Here is a 15,307-nt window from a genome sequence, read left to right as displayed (position 1 = left end):
TAATTTGTCCCTTTCATTCGTTATTTACCTATATGCATTTTGAATTGTTTTCTGCATGTAAAACTCTAAATACTATATTAAAAGTATTTTGTGTTAACCTTTTGTGTATCTGGAAAAGATTAATGGGAATTACATTAATATGGGAAAATTATTTCATTTTTCGTACGTTTCAGTTTTAGACGGACCCTTGGGAATGAATTAATCCCGAAAATCGAGAAGTGTCCTCTGTCACTCTGCATGCGCCCAAGCCACAAGCATCCCCCGGTTACATAAGTGCCTTTTGTGTAGGCGGAGATTTCCATTTGTCTATTTGTTTTTGCTCCTGTTGGCCACCTAGAAGTTTCCAATATCCTGATGGGATTAGCTGAAAGGAGAATGTCATTTTAATAGAGTGATAGTAAGAGGACTTGATCGGTCTAATTGTATTCCCAGCCTTTTACTTTAAGAAATATGTAAAGAACAGGAAATGAGCATAGTCTTAACCCTTCAATGGTCCAAGAATTGTTTTGTGTGGCTTAAACAGGTGTTTGAAATAGAAACTGCATTTCTCATGAGGAATTGCATTATTTTTGCTATGACCATAACGATTATGGTAGCATGTCAATGAGAAGAGTTCACAACAATGAACAACAACATAAAGAAAGTTGATATAAATATAATATAATATAAAATATATGGCCTGTTTAAGACAAGTACGGTGGACCTTCAGAACTACGAGATACAATTTGTTTGCTTTTATTTCTTCATTACATTTTGTTGGCGCAATATCACTTATGTGAGAAGGTATTCAGTACACTAAAAACCAAAGAAAATACAAAAAACAGTGGGAAGTGAGGGAGAGATGATCAGCTGATCTTTAGACATTTGTATTCAAATTTTGGTTAAACTGTTGTACCATACTTCCATAAAGTTATATGCAAAATTTCTGCTTTTTCAACAGATTTGAATCCTGAGGCTCCCCTGTTCAGGTGACTATCGGTTTGTGGCATTCCATGTAAATTCGCTTCGCTCCCGTAAATTAATTAAAAAGTAAATTTTTTGTCCGGAAACACGAGATTCGCTTAAGAAGTAGTTACAGTATTTGCCGGCATGTGTGCCTCGTGCTGATCACCCCCTAGTGAGTTTGGGTATAGAATCCTCCTTCTTGGCAGTTAAATTCATTCATTCATTCAGCAGAGCAAAAAAATATCTTGCATATAACTGGCACTGCTGTTCGTGTATTTTGCTGCTCCTTCACATCGATTGGAGCCATCTCGTCCGGATGCCTACTGGTGAGGTGTTCCGGGCATGCCCAGCTGGGAGAAGGCTCACAGCTGGCCTGGGAACGCCTTGATGTCCTCCCGGTGGAGCTGGAGGAGGTGGCCGGGGACTGGAAAGTCTGGGCTTCCCTACTGAAACTGCTGCTGCCGCGACCCAGACCCGGATAAGCAGAGGAAAATGGATGGATTGTGTTTCCACTAGTATTTGTTTTTAACACAGAATGTTTTTATTCTTTAATTAATCGGAACTGCAGTGTAGGCAATAATTAAGTAGCAGCGGTCGTACGCAGCAGAAAACCCACAGAAACAATAACACATTTTGCTCTGCTCTAGTGTACGACAACATACATGTCATGTGCACACACTACTTGCTGTCGCTGACCGCGCCCAATAACATGTAGACCTATTTTTTTACAAGAGTAGCATTTGCTAACATTTAAGTTTCCTATACTATAGGAACATTTGACAGACAAACCATGCATTCAACTACAAGTTTACTTACCTTACACTCTCTAAAACGTTGTGGATGGTGGTCACGACATGTGTGGCATTTACAGAGCAAGGTCTTGGCTTGGCTTGGTTTTGATCTGCCACTGACTAATCGTGTGGTTTGATGAGAAAGCATATGAGGCGCTGTTAGCGCCACCACATCAGGCAGCGCTTGACAAGTGGAATAGCTGGCACTGAGTTCTTAAGGTTGCAGAGAGACAGAAAGGCCTGTACACAAAAACATAATAATGTTTTGTTGACATTGCTCTCTATTTGTGTATTAATGTGGAAATGTGATAAATGCAAGCTGCGATCAAAGTACTCACAGCAGACGGAGACTGTAAAAATGCACACTGGAGCTCTGGGATTCGGATACACACACACTTTGCTCCAAATATGCACCTAAATAGAAAAACATAGCACGTCTCTTTGGTTGATCCAAAACTAATAAAGGAGTTACAATGCGGTGGATAAGGAATGCTGGACTGACTTTGTCACCATAGACAATTCCCAACCTCTCCAAAAGTCGCTCATGTGACCACAGCTCCAGATCAACACCTGGAAAAGAAATTCAATAATTAGGGGAAAAATATATAACATTTAAAGACATATTTTGCAAGATAAATTATCTTTTCTCCCATCCATTGCCTGTTAATCAGAGCCGTAAAAACTTACAAAAAAAAAAACTCCACGGCAGATAAATAATTAAATGCAACAAACAGTCTGAAAAACATAATCCAGGGAAAACATTTGCAAATGGGATGTCAGCCAAGCCAAAGTCCTGCTTTTTCAATTGAAGGGATGTTGGGATTGCTCTGCTAATTTTTTTTTGTCTGTTAGGGACATCAGTCTGCTTGAGCGTGCAAATGTGTTATCCTAAACACCTATTAGTCGCACACAGCTGCTTGAGAAGTTAGGCTTGCTTTTACCATAGCGGTAAAAGGCAAGACTGGCGGTTTGGTGTCGTTTTGCTCTGGCCTGATCTAAGCTATAGACATAGAAACCATGATGGTATGAACGCCACACAGATCTCGTACTGCTCAACTCTCTCTTGGTGTCCTGATCTTAAAGTGAGGTCCCATATGTGGATTTCCAAGATGAATAGAAAGTCTTGCCTAGCAAATCTTTCTTCAGCCACTCGCTCTGCTTGAAGAGAATGTCCTGGCCAAAACTGGCTAGGACTCTACCTCCGTGGAGAAGCTGATGATGTGCACAGACCTCGACTTCCAGCTGTGGACACATGTTGTTAAAATGATACATGGTCTTGACCCAGTAGAGCAGACGTGCGCAAAGTCAGATAACCACCAAGGGCAGGCTTCACTTTAACCTTTGCATAGTGAGAAGAATACGCTAAAGCTCAGCCAGCATTTTGTCACCAGCACGTTAGTCCTCAATGCAGCAGATGAGTAAGTTATCTGTACTCGATGTACATGGAAATAGACAGCAATGTATTCCATCAGACATCTTCTGTTTTTTTTTTTTTATGTGATCCATTCAAAATAATTAGTTATAGTTACTAGTTACGTTCCCAAAAATGTAATGGAATCAGTAACAGAATTACTCCTTCTTTGATTACTCCAAGCTGTGATTGGCCTGCAACCAGTCCAGGGTGTACTCCGCCTCTCACATGAAGTCAGCTGGGATAGGCTCCGGTATACCCGCGATCCGAGTGAGGACAAGCGGTGCAGAAAATGGATGGATGAATAAATGTAATGAGTTACGCAAGGAGTTTGGTATTTTTTTGCGTTGTCATTGTACATTTTAAAAACATTCACTCTTTACACAGAGATTCAAAACACATGAAAATATGAAAGAATTTAAAAGAACTCTGAAGTTTGCATTGCTGTAAACAAGTGCCCAAAACAACACTGTTTCAACTCAAACTGCCCCAGTGTTACTGTTGTTGGGTAATTTGGCATAATCCAGTTTCATCAACCTTTTTGGGTTAGCCCGTTTTACAAAATGGACTGTATAAACACACAAACTGTGAGCATGTTTACATGTTAGATGCATAAAAAATATCAGTGGGGATGACAACTGTAAATCCAATGTATCCCAGTGGGTTACGATTAACACACTTTGGAGGAACCAAAATGTTTACTTAGCTTGTGGTATTTGTTTTTTTTGTTTCTATGGTTGCTGCTGCATCCGGTAATTGCAACAGAGGGTGTTTGAGGGTGTCTGTTCCAAGAATGAAACTAACAGGGTGTCGAACACAATGTAATTATTTTTCTTGACAGTCAAAATCTTGCTTAACCTTTTCATAGAGTTCTCTACACTCTTTTTTTGACTTGAAGCAAGACATCAGTGTGACAGGCCCACTTAGAGTCTTCTGGGCTATAGGAGTGTTTACATGAATGGAAACGTGTCCCTCTTGCATATGAACAAAGCAGTTTTCAGTGATCCAGTGGTTGTGGGATTGCTTCGCTAGCGTTCCTCCTTTCAGTTCCTAACATCGCAGATGGCGACCGGGCTCAGGGCCAGCCGGTCTGTCACTGTTTAGTCACTGGGATTTAGGATTGGGCAGCTGTCCTGTAGTCGACAAGATGTAATCTTCCTGTCTGAGAGAAGTGCTGTGGCTGGTAATGCATCAACCTTGTACATATAGCTCCTTTGTGTAGTCCCCTAGTTAGGAGAGGCTAAACTCAGTATTGTTCTGTTGCCAGTTACCTTGTACAGGTCAGTAAATGTACAATATACAAAATGGCAAAACTCATAGGTCCTCATTCTCCTGCAAAAAAAAATGTGTGTACAATATGTGTAAAATATGCCAATTTTTACTGTATTTTATGAACAAAAAGACAAAAAGATAAACGACAGGACACAATTAAATATATATTTGTTTTAGGGATGTCCGACATTGGCTTTGATATTGGCTTTGCCAATAACCAATATGCCGGTATTGTCCAACTCTCAATTTCCGATACCGATTTCAGCCAATACTGATACCAATACAGTATGTGTAACATGACATATCTCCCGTGGTGGAATTAACACATATCTGTTGTGAAGCTAATGGATACAGCATCAGCAATTAGCTTCTCAACATGGCTGTAAAGAACATTGTACAACATTGCAAAACACCTGAGAAATATTCATGTAGGCGCAGCACTCTTAGTACATCAGCAGTGGCAGAGCCATAAATTTTTAATTGGGGTGGCCAAGGTGAGACCATTACTCACATAGGGGTGGCAGTCAGTTGATACCTGAAATGTCTAGCCACAGCCAACCCTGGCCACCACGTAACCCCGCCACGGTGCAGCAGTACACTGCATTTGTTTCTACGTCACCAATTGCATGTCCACAGTAATTCAGGGCCAAAATTAACATATTTTGCACCATCAGATTTTAATGAAATTTCACCTGCAGATTGATATTAAAGTGAATTTATATCCTACATACCTTTTATCTTGTCCTGAAGCTCTGATCCATGAGTTTGAAAGGCTTAAAGTTGGACTTAAGTTTCAAAGCACTCGTATGAGTCGAGGTGGTCCAACACTCAGTGTAAATCTGATGCAAAATTAGAGGAAAAGTAATCTTCCTAACAAATATGTATTCGCTTGAAAATACACCCGACATCATATGAAAAAGCAGCATTTTCGCCCCCACGGGCTCTCCTTATCGAGCGCGCACAGCGTCAGATTTTGTCATTGCTTACTTCCGGGAATTTTTACATTTCTACTGAGGATAGGCAGCACATCTAGAAGATGGATGGACGAAGGAGCAAGCTAGTTCGCTACTAGCCACCCACGTTTGTTTACACGCTTGCGAGGCTGTTTGATGAGGTCATCTTTTGCTTGCCGACAAATACAGCAGCCCATTTTTGCAGAGCTGATGGAAATGTGAATTTCTCTTGGAGAGTAATAAAGTATCTATCTATCTATCTATCTATCTATCTATCTATCTATCTATCTATCTATATGTTTGGCGTGGAATTAACACCACCTCCATGAGTGGCTGCCTTTCAATCAGCTCTGTTTGTTTATTCATGCACATGAACACATGAAAGCATGAAAGCGACGTCCGGCATCTGTGTGGTTCCCTGTCTACCCATTGATATTGAGGCGGCCACACCGGAGCTAAGATGAATGTCAAGCGGCTAGCAAGGAAGTGGAGGCCGAGCATACTTAAATGCATCAAATTGTACTTCTGCAGTAAGAGTTACATTAGTGACTGATAAGAATATCCACTTATGGGTTTTCTTTGGTTTTCTGTTTATTTAGACCACACATTCACGCATAATAAAAACATTATTGGGATTTTCGGACTTTCTGTGAATGCATCTCACGGCCATCTAGTGACAATGAGGAAGTGTCATTCCGAGGAGGACTAGAGATGTGATTGTGAGTTGGAGATACATATATGGTGTTGCAATTGCACTGCTATTGTTGTGTTCAGGTTAGAATACGGTTCTAAAATAGCGTAAGACTTTGCGTGACTGTGTGAGGACGCTTCGCTCTGCTTCCGTCTGCCATCATAACAGAGGTGTGGCTTGACATGATGCGCATGCATTAATTAGGCTAAAAATGTTAACATAATTATCTCATTCAACACCAGAGACGTATTTATACGTTTTTATAAACCCAAACGGCCGATTCCAAAGACGTACTTTTACGTCTTTTTGCACAAGACACAAACAGAGGTGATAACGCAGATGCACACTAAAATAGATGTCACTTTTAGAGCAGTTTTAAGCTATAAAAACAGCCACATGGTGGCAGAAGTGCATTTGATAAGAGCTCTGTATGGATCATTTGCATGTAAAAACACACTCAACAGCAAGGAAGACAATTAAGGAGTGTAGCGTGCAGAAGGTTATGCATTATAGGGAAATTTTAAGACACAAACAGAGGTGATAACGCAGATGCACACTAAAATAGATGTCACTTTTAGAGCAGTTTTAAGCTATAAAAACAGCCACATGGTGGCAGAAGTGCATTTGATAAGAGCTCTGTATGGATCATTTGCATGTAAAAACACACTCAACAGCAAGGAGGACAATTAAGGAGTGTAGCGTGCAGAAGGTTATGCATTATAGGGAAATTTTAACGCATGCACACACGCGCACACACACGCTAGCACACACTTGCACACACACAGTTTATTTCCAAACGTGAAAATTGTAAATAGTTAATGGTGTTACAGTATATTTGTAAATAATTTGATATTTTGGTGTACAACAACCCTTTCTTGAGCTGTCACAAAAGCAAAAAATTTGTGTCAAAGTGAAAATTATGCTTGAAATGTATATTTCACAAAAGGCTGTTTTTCTCCCTTTTCTTGTCAGGAACTGATATCTTCTTACCTATGTCCTACTGCTGATTGCTAAAGAAACAAACTTTTGTAATTAAAGATGGGAGTCTAAACTTTCTTTTGGTAGGTTCCATGTTTACATAGCCATAGAACACAATATTCTATGTGCTTTGAAAAATCTGTCAAAATCTTCTAAAATGGCCGGTACTAAAGGGGTTGTCTTTTGAAAAATGGCTGCGATTGAATGAGTTAATGAAACAAATTAGTTACCGCCATTGCCACTATTTTTGACAGCCCTGATAGAAACATACATTAAATCCCGTTAGCATCATGACTGTGAATCTGTGGTGGTTATGTCTGCTTTGAACTTCTAGTAGAAGGCCTATTCAGGAAAATAAAAAACAGATAAACTCTACTGTAGCCAGGCCATCAGCTGCATCCCCAAATTAAAGGAGTTCGAATGGACATCAATTCCATGACAACACCCACTGGTTTTTAAGAGGGGAGCTTTTGCAATCTGAGTTTACTGCATTTGCTGCCATTGTGGTTGGTGACCGGGGCCACGTTTGCAAAATTAGGGCACCGTGGGGGAGCTTCGGGTGGAGTTTAGATGAGTCATTAGAGGTTACACAGCTGAGTTTGGTATATTTCAAACACTTGTCACTCAACAAAGGAGGCCTCTAAATACATCCCTTTCATTCCATGACCAAGTCATTAGAGGAAACTAATGGAGGTTTTTTTTTTTTTACCACAGAGGTTTCAATATTGGGTAAGTTTGCTAAGTACTGACTCCAGATGTTTCTGCAGTTCTTACCAGTGACCAGATAACTGCATATTCTTTTAAGTCCAAAGGCCATTAAGAAAAGCGTCCAAAGTAAATGACTAAATGTCCAAAGATGACAACTGATGCGGTCAAAAAAAGTATTCAAAAAAATCTTTCATGGAAAGCGCTCTGTAGTGCCAATTTACCAGTGTGCGGTTAATAAATACAGCAGGAATGCTGGAGCTCATCTTCTACACGGGCCATTAACTAAGCTGGCCAATGGGAAGGATCTTTATTACATGAAGTTATGTAAGGATTACATAAAATAGCGACAGTATGAAGAGCCGCCCGGACAGGGTCACTTCAGACTGAGCACTGTGATGCAGGTATAGGTGTGAGGTGAAAAGACAAGGGACGATAATAGACCTTTTTTGAATAAAACTCACACTAATGTGACCAACTGAGGTCAGGAATTCAGGCCAATAGAGTGGAACTTTGATTGGCATCATTCATTTCTTACAGAATGTTTTCAATTTTTCCCATAAGAAATAATGTAAATACACTAAATCGGTTGCAGAAAGACAAAAATATCGCAAATTTTTATAGTTTTACATGCAGAAAACTATTCTAAATGTATACAATGAAAAATGACAGGGATAAATGAAGATTTAAGGTTACTTATACCTTCATTGAAGATGTGATTCTTGACGTGGCTGTTCCCAAAGACATCACGTGGCAGCAAGATCAACACCTTGCTATTCAACACAACCCATAAGATATTTCTTGAATTCAACAGTGTTTCTCACCTCAGTAACCCAAAATGAAGCCAAAGAAAGTTGCAAGTGCCAACATTTTGATGATCAGTGAAGGTTAAAGTAACCTTAAATGTTCATTTATCCGTTTCACTCGTCATACATATACGTTTAGAATTGTTTTATGCATGTAAAACGATTAATTATAAAACTATAAAAAACGTGTCATGTCTTAACATTTTTGTAAGTCAACCACTGATGGCATGATAGATGGGTGACATCGGTTCCAGTTGACATTTTGTTAGCAAGCTAAGGATGCTAACAAGGACATTTGTGATAAAAAAAAATAAATGAAGAACACAGCTGGACTTGCGCATAACATATTCATAGCATGCCGCATATTGTACTCTAACCAAAGAATGTACGCAAACCGAGCCAATATTTTGGTGGACATTTTTGACATAAACCGAAAAACACACTAACCGGGGTGGACGCTAAGCTAGGTTCCACTGTATATATGATAATCAAGTCACACTCATGGCCCGCACGATGGCCTACTGGTTACCATGTTGGCCACACATTCAGGAGGTTGGCAAGAGATTGGGTTCGAATCTCTGTTGGGCATCTGCATGTCTGCATGTTCTCCCATGCGTGGCTTTTCTCCGGGTACCTTTCCTCCCACTTTCCAAAAACATGCATGTCAGGTTAAGTGGAGACTCTAAATTGTCCATAGGTATGAATGTGAGTGTGAATGGTTGGTTGTCTATACCTGTATGTGCCCTGTGATTGACTGGCGACCAGTCCAGTCCAGGGTGTACCTCGCCTCTCGTCTCAGTTAGGCAATGATCACATGGATGTGCAAGAGAGAATTGTTATATTACTTAAAATCATTTTAGCCAAATATTGCTTTCTGTGGTGTTCTGAAAGTGCACAGCTAAATTAGGGCTGAGATTGAACTACGCAGTTGTTGGCTGGACTGATACCGCCATCTGGTGGTTAAAATGTGCCACAAAAACATTTTGGGCCTCAATGAGTAGAGTGCAAACATAGCAATATTACAAAACTGTATGGTGAAATAATTAATGCAATCTGCAGTCCAATCTGCAGAATCCAAACAAATACGGCTAAACATAATGTAAACTCTCATTCCACAGTTCAAAAACACGCATGTTAGGTTCATTGGAGACTGTACATTGTCCATAAAGAGGAATGTGTGTATGTGTCCTGTGATTGGCAAAAGTCAATAATAATAGAAAAGTTACTCATCAATGTACAGTTGATTTTTTTTATAATCCATACTGTCCATACTTCACATGTGCGTCACCCTCTGTTCTGTAACCAATCACTTGTTTCCATGTGTTTCCTTTTCCATTAGAATGAGATAAAAGATAGAAATCTGTTGGATGTCACATTCAATGTAGGTAAGTTGAATCTTAAAATGTCCCAGTGAGATATTCCCTCTACGTCACTTCTTCCCTTTCATCATCTGATGAGCTTCGGAGTCCCCTTAATGCCCACTTAATCCCAATGTTGTATTCTTTAGGAAGCATAAGCAAGTCTAATCACGGGACATTGTTTCGCCCAGCGACAGTGACTTCCATTCTCCGACTGATTAAACCACACAATGTGCCTGGTGAACAAAGCGTGTCTTGATTGGGGGCATAGCATATTCTTTGGACATGCAGCTCTCATCCTGCAGGAATGCTGACTAAAAACTTTGTGGTCAGTCCTGCCTTTTAACCATTAGGATTAAGGGTTGGAAAAAGAAAGAGCAGAACATAGCGCAAGGGAGGGAAAAACAGAGGCCAGCTGCTTTTTTGGATGCCACAGAACAAAACACACATTGAGGTATGGAGGAGCTTGATTTCTGTTATGTAATTCAGGGAGACTTTTCTTGATCAGGATGTGGTGCCAGGAAAAAAGATACTACTGTTAGTGGCTTCTTATAAAGCCACATTAGTGCAGACATGTAAATACTGAAGCCACCGTGTTTGCTTGGTATGAGTCTGGTTTAGGTGGGTCTACATTTGGCAAGATGTTCTGTCTAGGCATCATAGCTTTGCTTCAGTGGTTTGCCAATAAAATTGCTGTGTTTTATAATTACAAAATGTGCCCTAATAAAGGTCAGATTTGAGCCCTGAAACCACTTTTCTGTCCAGATCTATTGCTGTAATTGTATCCTACCTGGTACACTGGATTTCCTTAATTTGGGTGACGTTATGACAACTTTTCACATATTATCATTAAAAGATCAACTTTTAACTGTGTCTTAATGTGCTTAACATCAACCTGTCCAGGGACAACAGATAGAAATTAGCCTTTGGCTAGAATCTGACATATTTACATATCGTGTATATGTTCATTAATATGTACTGTCCCTATCTTAAATAAATAAATCAATTACTCTTCTGGGGGGTGGGTTGTTCCTTTAATGCCACAGTAACTCCAACTGTAATAATAACTTCCTTTATTAGCACCTGTATCCAGATCCTCACCAAAATGTAATGGATTCTTCCATGGTCCATGTGCCATCCCTCGACGACAGTGCTTCCCAAACGTTTTACAGTGGCGTACCCCTTCAGACATTTGCACACTTAAAAAACATTAACCTTTTATCTTAATTAACTTGAACTATTCAACATAATTCATTGGTCCTTCATTTTAGAGTAATTTTGGGTCAAAATGTGTCATTATTTTGCATGGTTACATTAGAATAAAGTTTGACATGAGCACTGATCAATAGATAAGTAGTCTTCCCACATATTTTACTCCACTCTGATGTTGGCATCCTTCCCTTTGAATGGCTTGAATTTCAGCTTCATTTGTTCCCTCACAGTGGCTATGGTTTAATTCTGCATATTCATTTCATACCAAACTGAAGGGGAAAATACATTTAAATTACATTTTGTAACACTGTCTTACTGTTATGAGCAACAAGTGGTTGCTTTGGTAAATATCACGTGATCTGGGCTGCACGTGCATGTTTGGGTGTGTTCCTGCGATAACCAAGTGTCCGTGAATGCAGCAGCAACTTGTGACCGCGGAGTTACGGCATGCACCTGAAAGCACCATTCTTAGAAACAAGCTAGCTCAGCACTAATATCAGTTTGCTAGTTTTGATCCTGTTTGTTGAGTATAATGTGTTCATTATCTAACCGGATTATTTCCATGGTGTCCCAACTCTAAAAGAACCACTACCTCCTTCTTAATAGTATCCGAAATGCAAAAATACATCCAACCAACGATATAGCCTCATTTTCGGGAATCCCCACTGACAGTGACAGGTTTTCACCGCTGCGCCGTGTGGGGATTAATTGGAACACCAATATAAATGAATTCTTCAAGATGAAACACTCTTAATGCACAAAATAATCATCAAACTTACTTATTTGTTGATATGATTCACAGACAGCAATGAGCAACTTGACGCTCCGTCTTAGTGTTGTGTCGGTCGCGAACGAATCGCTCTTAAGAGCCGGCTCTTTGAAATGAACGATAGGAACCGGTTGGCGTCGTTGGGAGCCAGTTGGGAGCCGGTTAGTTTTTTTGGTCAACACTAAGCAGGGTGAGGGGTGGAGTGAGGTGCTCTTCTGGCTGATTCTTCGTGACAAATTTGCATGAAGAGATTTGACCCAATTTGCCTAATGAAATAGGTCTTTGTTGTTATAGTATAACATATTATAATATATTTTGTAAGCTGTTCATTGAAGTTTAAATAAATCCATTTAAATAATAAACATTTTGATATCACACATAAATTATATAATAAATTAGTTTAAGACAACAAAGAGCCGGCTCTTTTTAGTGAGCCCAGCCAAAAGAACCGGTTTTCTAAAAAGAGAGTAAATTTCCATCACTACTCCGTCTCCTTCCTGCTAGGGCTCCTCATGCCGTGAGGCGTTCATGCGCACTCGTACTGTAATTGTGAGTGTTAGGCGCTAGTCATTTTTCATTTTTATTCACCTACCCCCTGTGACAATTGACGTACCCTTAGGGGTACGCGTACCCCACTTTGGGAACCTAGGCTCGATAAAGTTTGGTGGAAATCGGTTTGACATTTTTAGTGGACCCCTGCTAATTGTGCCTGCCCTACTATCTAATGTTTACTGTATGAAATTATTCCTAAAAAGGTCATTAAAATATTTTTTTAAACTTTTGCACAGTACTGTATATTATATAGTATCATAAACAATTGTAGAATGCCGGGTGGCAAACATGGTGGTGGTCTATGAGTGTTCAAAAATGTACACGATACTGAGGCTGTAGAACCACATTATTTCAACCAGCAAAGAAAAATCATAATAATATTGACAAATTTTAAAGTAAATATAATGTACAAATGAATATACCAACAAATATATAGGCACATATAGGCAAACAACCATCCGCATTCACGGCTTAAAGTTTCCAATGAACCTGTCATGCATATCTTTGGATTGTTGCTGAAGCCGGAATACCCAGAGAAAAACCCATGCAAGCACAGGGAAAACGTGCAAACTCCAGAAGATGTTCCGATGGAAATTCGAACCGGCTCTCTTGACTGTGAGGCAGATGTGCTAACCACCATGCCACCTTGCTGCCCCAATATTGCCACTGTATAGTATATCACTTAAATAGGAAAATAAGTGTCAATATTGTGTCGCATGCTGGTTATACAATTTCCAAAAAACTTGTGTAGGTATGACAAAGATGAAACCAAAACCTCACATTCTGGTACACATCTTGGCAAATGTGCGGAATGAACTGACTCTTAAGACTGATATTAATATTACAGTATGCACAGTTTAGTGTTGATACAAATTGTCCATCCATAATGGAGGTTTGCCCATTACCGAGTGTCATTCTGGTTCCAAATGAAAACACAGCTTGAATGAATCGCAGGGATTATATTAGCATTAATGATGCTTGCTTTAAGAAAAATGATATTGAAATTAAGACAAGACTTTCCTCCCCAAATATCACTGATGGCAGCTGCGAGGTTTTCCGATGATCTTATATGCTGTTGGGGTTTAAAAGTTGGGTTTGTATTTTATTTTTTTGACTGTTTGTGGCAGCATAACACAGAGTCTCACCTTTCACCACAGGCTGATGGCGTTTCACAGAAATGGCACTAATAAAGTCAGTCTCAGCCACATCCGAGGGCCTTGACACACACTAATAATAAATAGTTGTATGCCTTTAGCAACAAGGCAGCTGAAAGCGGTCACTTTATATCATCCGTCATCGTGGAATTAGTGGGACATCAGAGTGAAGTTTAAAGTATTATGTGTTGATGGAAATTTGCTGTCGCTAGTCTTTACTGGGCAAATGTCTTATTTGAACACATGACAGAGAGACACAATATCCTCTTCATGGGTCATGGGCCAAGCCTCTGTGGAAACAAACAAATGGACAAAGATTATAATTTTAGTAAACATTTACAGGTAAGTAAAAGTTTGGAAATGTGTGTTTGGTACATTGTTTCCTTGTAACAATGCTTTGTTCCAACATACAGGTATACACTAGGTTCAGGGCAATTTTGGCAAAAATCTAAATCACGATTAATTGAACCTCCAACATTGATTTCGGTCAATGTATGATTATGCCACTCTCAAATATTTATTGTGTAAATATTTGTATAATTTTGAAACAAGTGAAATGAATATGCACAGATAAACAATGTAGGGTTATTTATTGGAACAATGGTGGCCTAGTAGTTGGCATGTTGGCCACACAGTCAGGAGATCTGGAAGGGTTCAAATCTCCGTTGGGCATCTCTGTATGGAGTTCACATGTTCTCCCCGTGCGTGTGTGGGTTTTCTCCAGGTACTCAGGTTTTGTCCCACTTTCTAAAAACTTGCATGTTACTGTAGGGTAATTGGAGACTCTAAATTGTCCATAGGTATGAATGTGAGTGTGAATGGTTGTTTGTCTATATGTGCCCTGCCATTGGCTGGCGACCACTTCGGGGTGTACCCCCGCCTCTCTCACCCAAAGTCACCCGGGATAGGCTCCAGCATACCTGCGACCCTAGTGAGGATAAGTGGCAGATGGATGGATGAAACTGAAAACACACAACTAGAATGAAAATCTGTAAAAATTAATTTGTAAAAAAATATATATATATTTGATTTTCCTCAAAAAAGAGAATAAAAAAGGTATTTCTTGCAAGCAAAATAAATATATATCCTTATATAGAATAAAATTAATTAAAATCGTATGCAAACAAAACAAATATTGTTGTGTCATAATAGAAAACAATGAATCTGTTGTACAAAAACATTGTTTTTAAAAACTCACATTTTTGTTTTAAATTAACAGTCATGTTAAAACACTGTAATACGCTCTCTAAAATTTACGTGACAAAAACTAGAATGTTCTCCTTGACAGGCCCTAACAATATGGCACTTAAGTCACAGCTTACCATGGTTTCTCGCGTATTCTTTGCTGCAGTCGAGTGAGTGAAGTGGGCAGAGCTGTGCCTCGGCACCAGAAACAACCTTCATTTGGGCCTTGACGGACAGCCAATCAGATCCTCCGGCTCAGGGCCGGTGACATTTTTTGGGTCTACCACTTGACTTTTTTGTTCCATAACCCTTAGGATCTTTTGAGAAGTTTCAAATGACTGACTTACTGCATCCAACCTCAGCAGCAATGGTGCGCTGCGAGAGGCCTCGCTTATGTAGCTCAACAATCGGACCGTGTTCAAAAAGAGGTTTTTTTGCCTTTACCATCAAGAGATCATGACAGCGTGAATACCTGACAGAAAATTACATTCAATCCACATTTTTGCCAAGACATTTCACTTGAAC

At 39.6% G+C, this 15,307-nt stretch overlaps 1 protein-coding gene and 1 long non-coding RNA gene across 5 annotated transcripts in view; one reads left to right on the top strand and one right to left on the bottom strand.

Annotated features, from left to right (window-relative positions):
• The window catches only part of LOC129192703 (uncharacterized), a 65,528-nt gene extending 53,557 nt beyond the window's left edge, over positions 1-11,971 (bottom strand). Inside the window, exons 1-5 of one of the 2 annotated variants that reach the window (XR_008573470.1) lie at positions 11,902-11,971; positions 2,239-2,306; positions 2,075-2,150; positions 1,762-1,976; positions 685-1,400 (exon numbers count right to left, since the gene is read on the bottom strand). This is a non-coding gene — a long non-coding RNA (uncharacterized LOC129192703). Of the gene's footprint in view, positions 1-684; positions 1,401-1,761; positions 1,977-2,074; positions 2,151-2,238; positions 2,307-11,901 lie in introns of those variants that run through there. The other variant, XR_008573471.1, reaches the window with a different exon arrangement.
• Positions 1-15,307, top strand: part of LOC129192702 (KATNB1-like protein 1) — a 45,162-nt gene that overhangs the window by 24,838 nt on the left and 5,017 nt on the right. The window contains exon 2 of one of the 3 annotated variants that reach the window (XM_054796988.1): positions 941-968. The exons of the other annotated variants lie outside the window; for them this stretch is intronic. The gene's annotated coding sequence lies outside the window, so the exon portion shown is untranslated. The remainder of the gene's footprint in view (positions 1-940; positions 969-15,307) is intronic. 3 annotated transcript variants of the gene reach the window in all.

The sequence above is a fragment of the Dunckerocampus dactyliophorus genome, chromosome 13, assembly GCF_027744805.1.
Source record: "Dunckerocampus dactyliophorus isolate RoL2022-P2 chromosome 13, RoL_Ddac_1.1, whole genome shotgun sequence".
In the NCBI taxonomy this organism is placed as follows: Eukaryota; Metazoa; Chordata; class Actinopteri; order Syngnathiformes; family Syngnathidae; genus Dunckerocampus; species Dunckerocampus dactyliophorus.
Note: the sequence above shows the minus strand (reverse complement) of the source record. Positions and strands in the feature narration are given on the sequence as shown.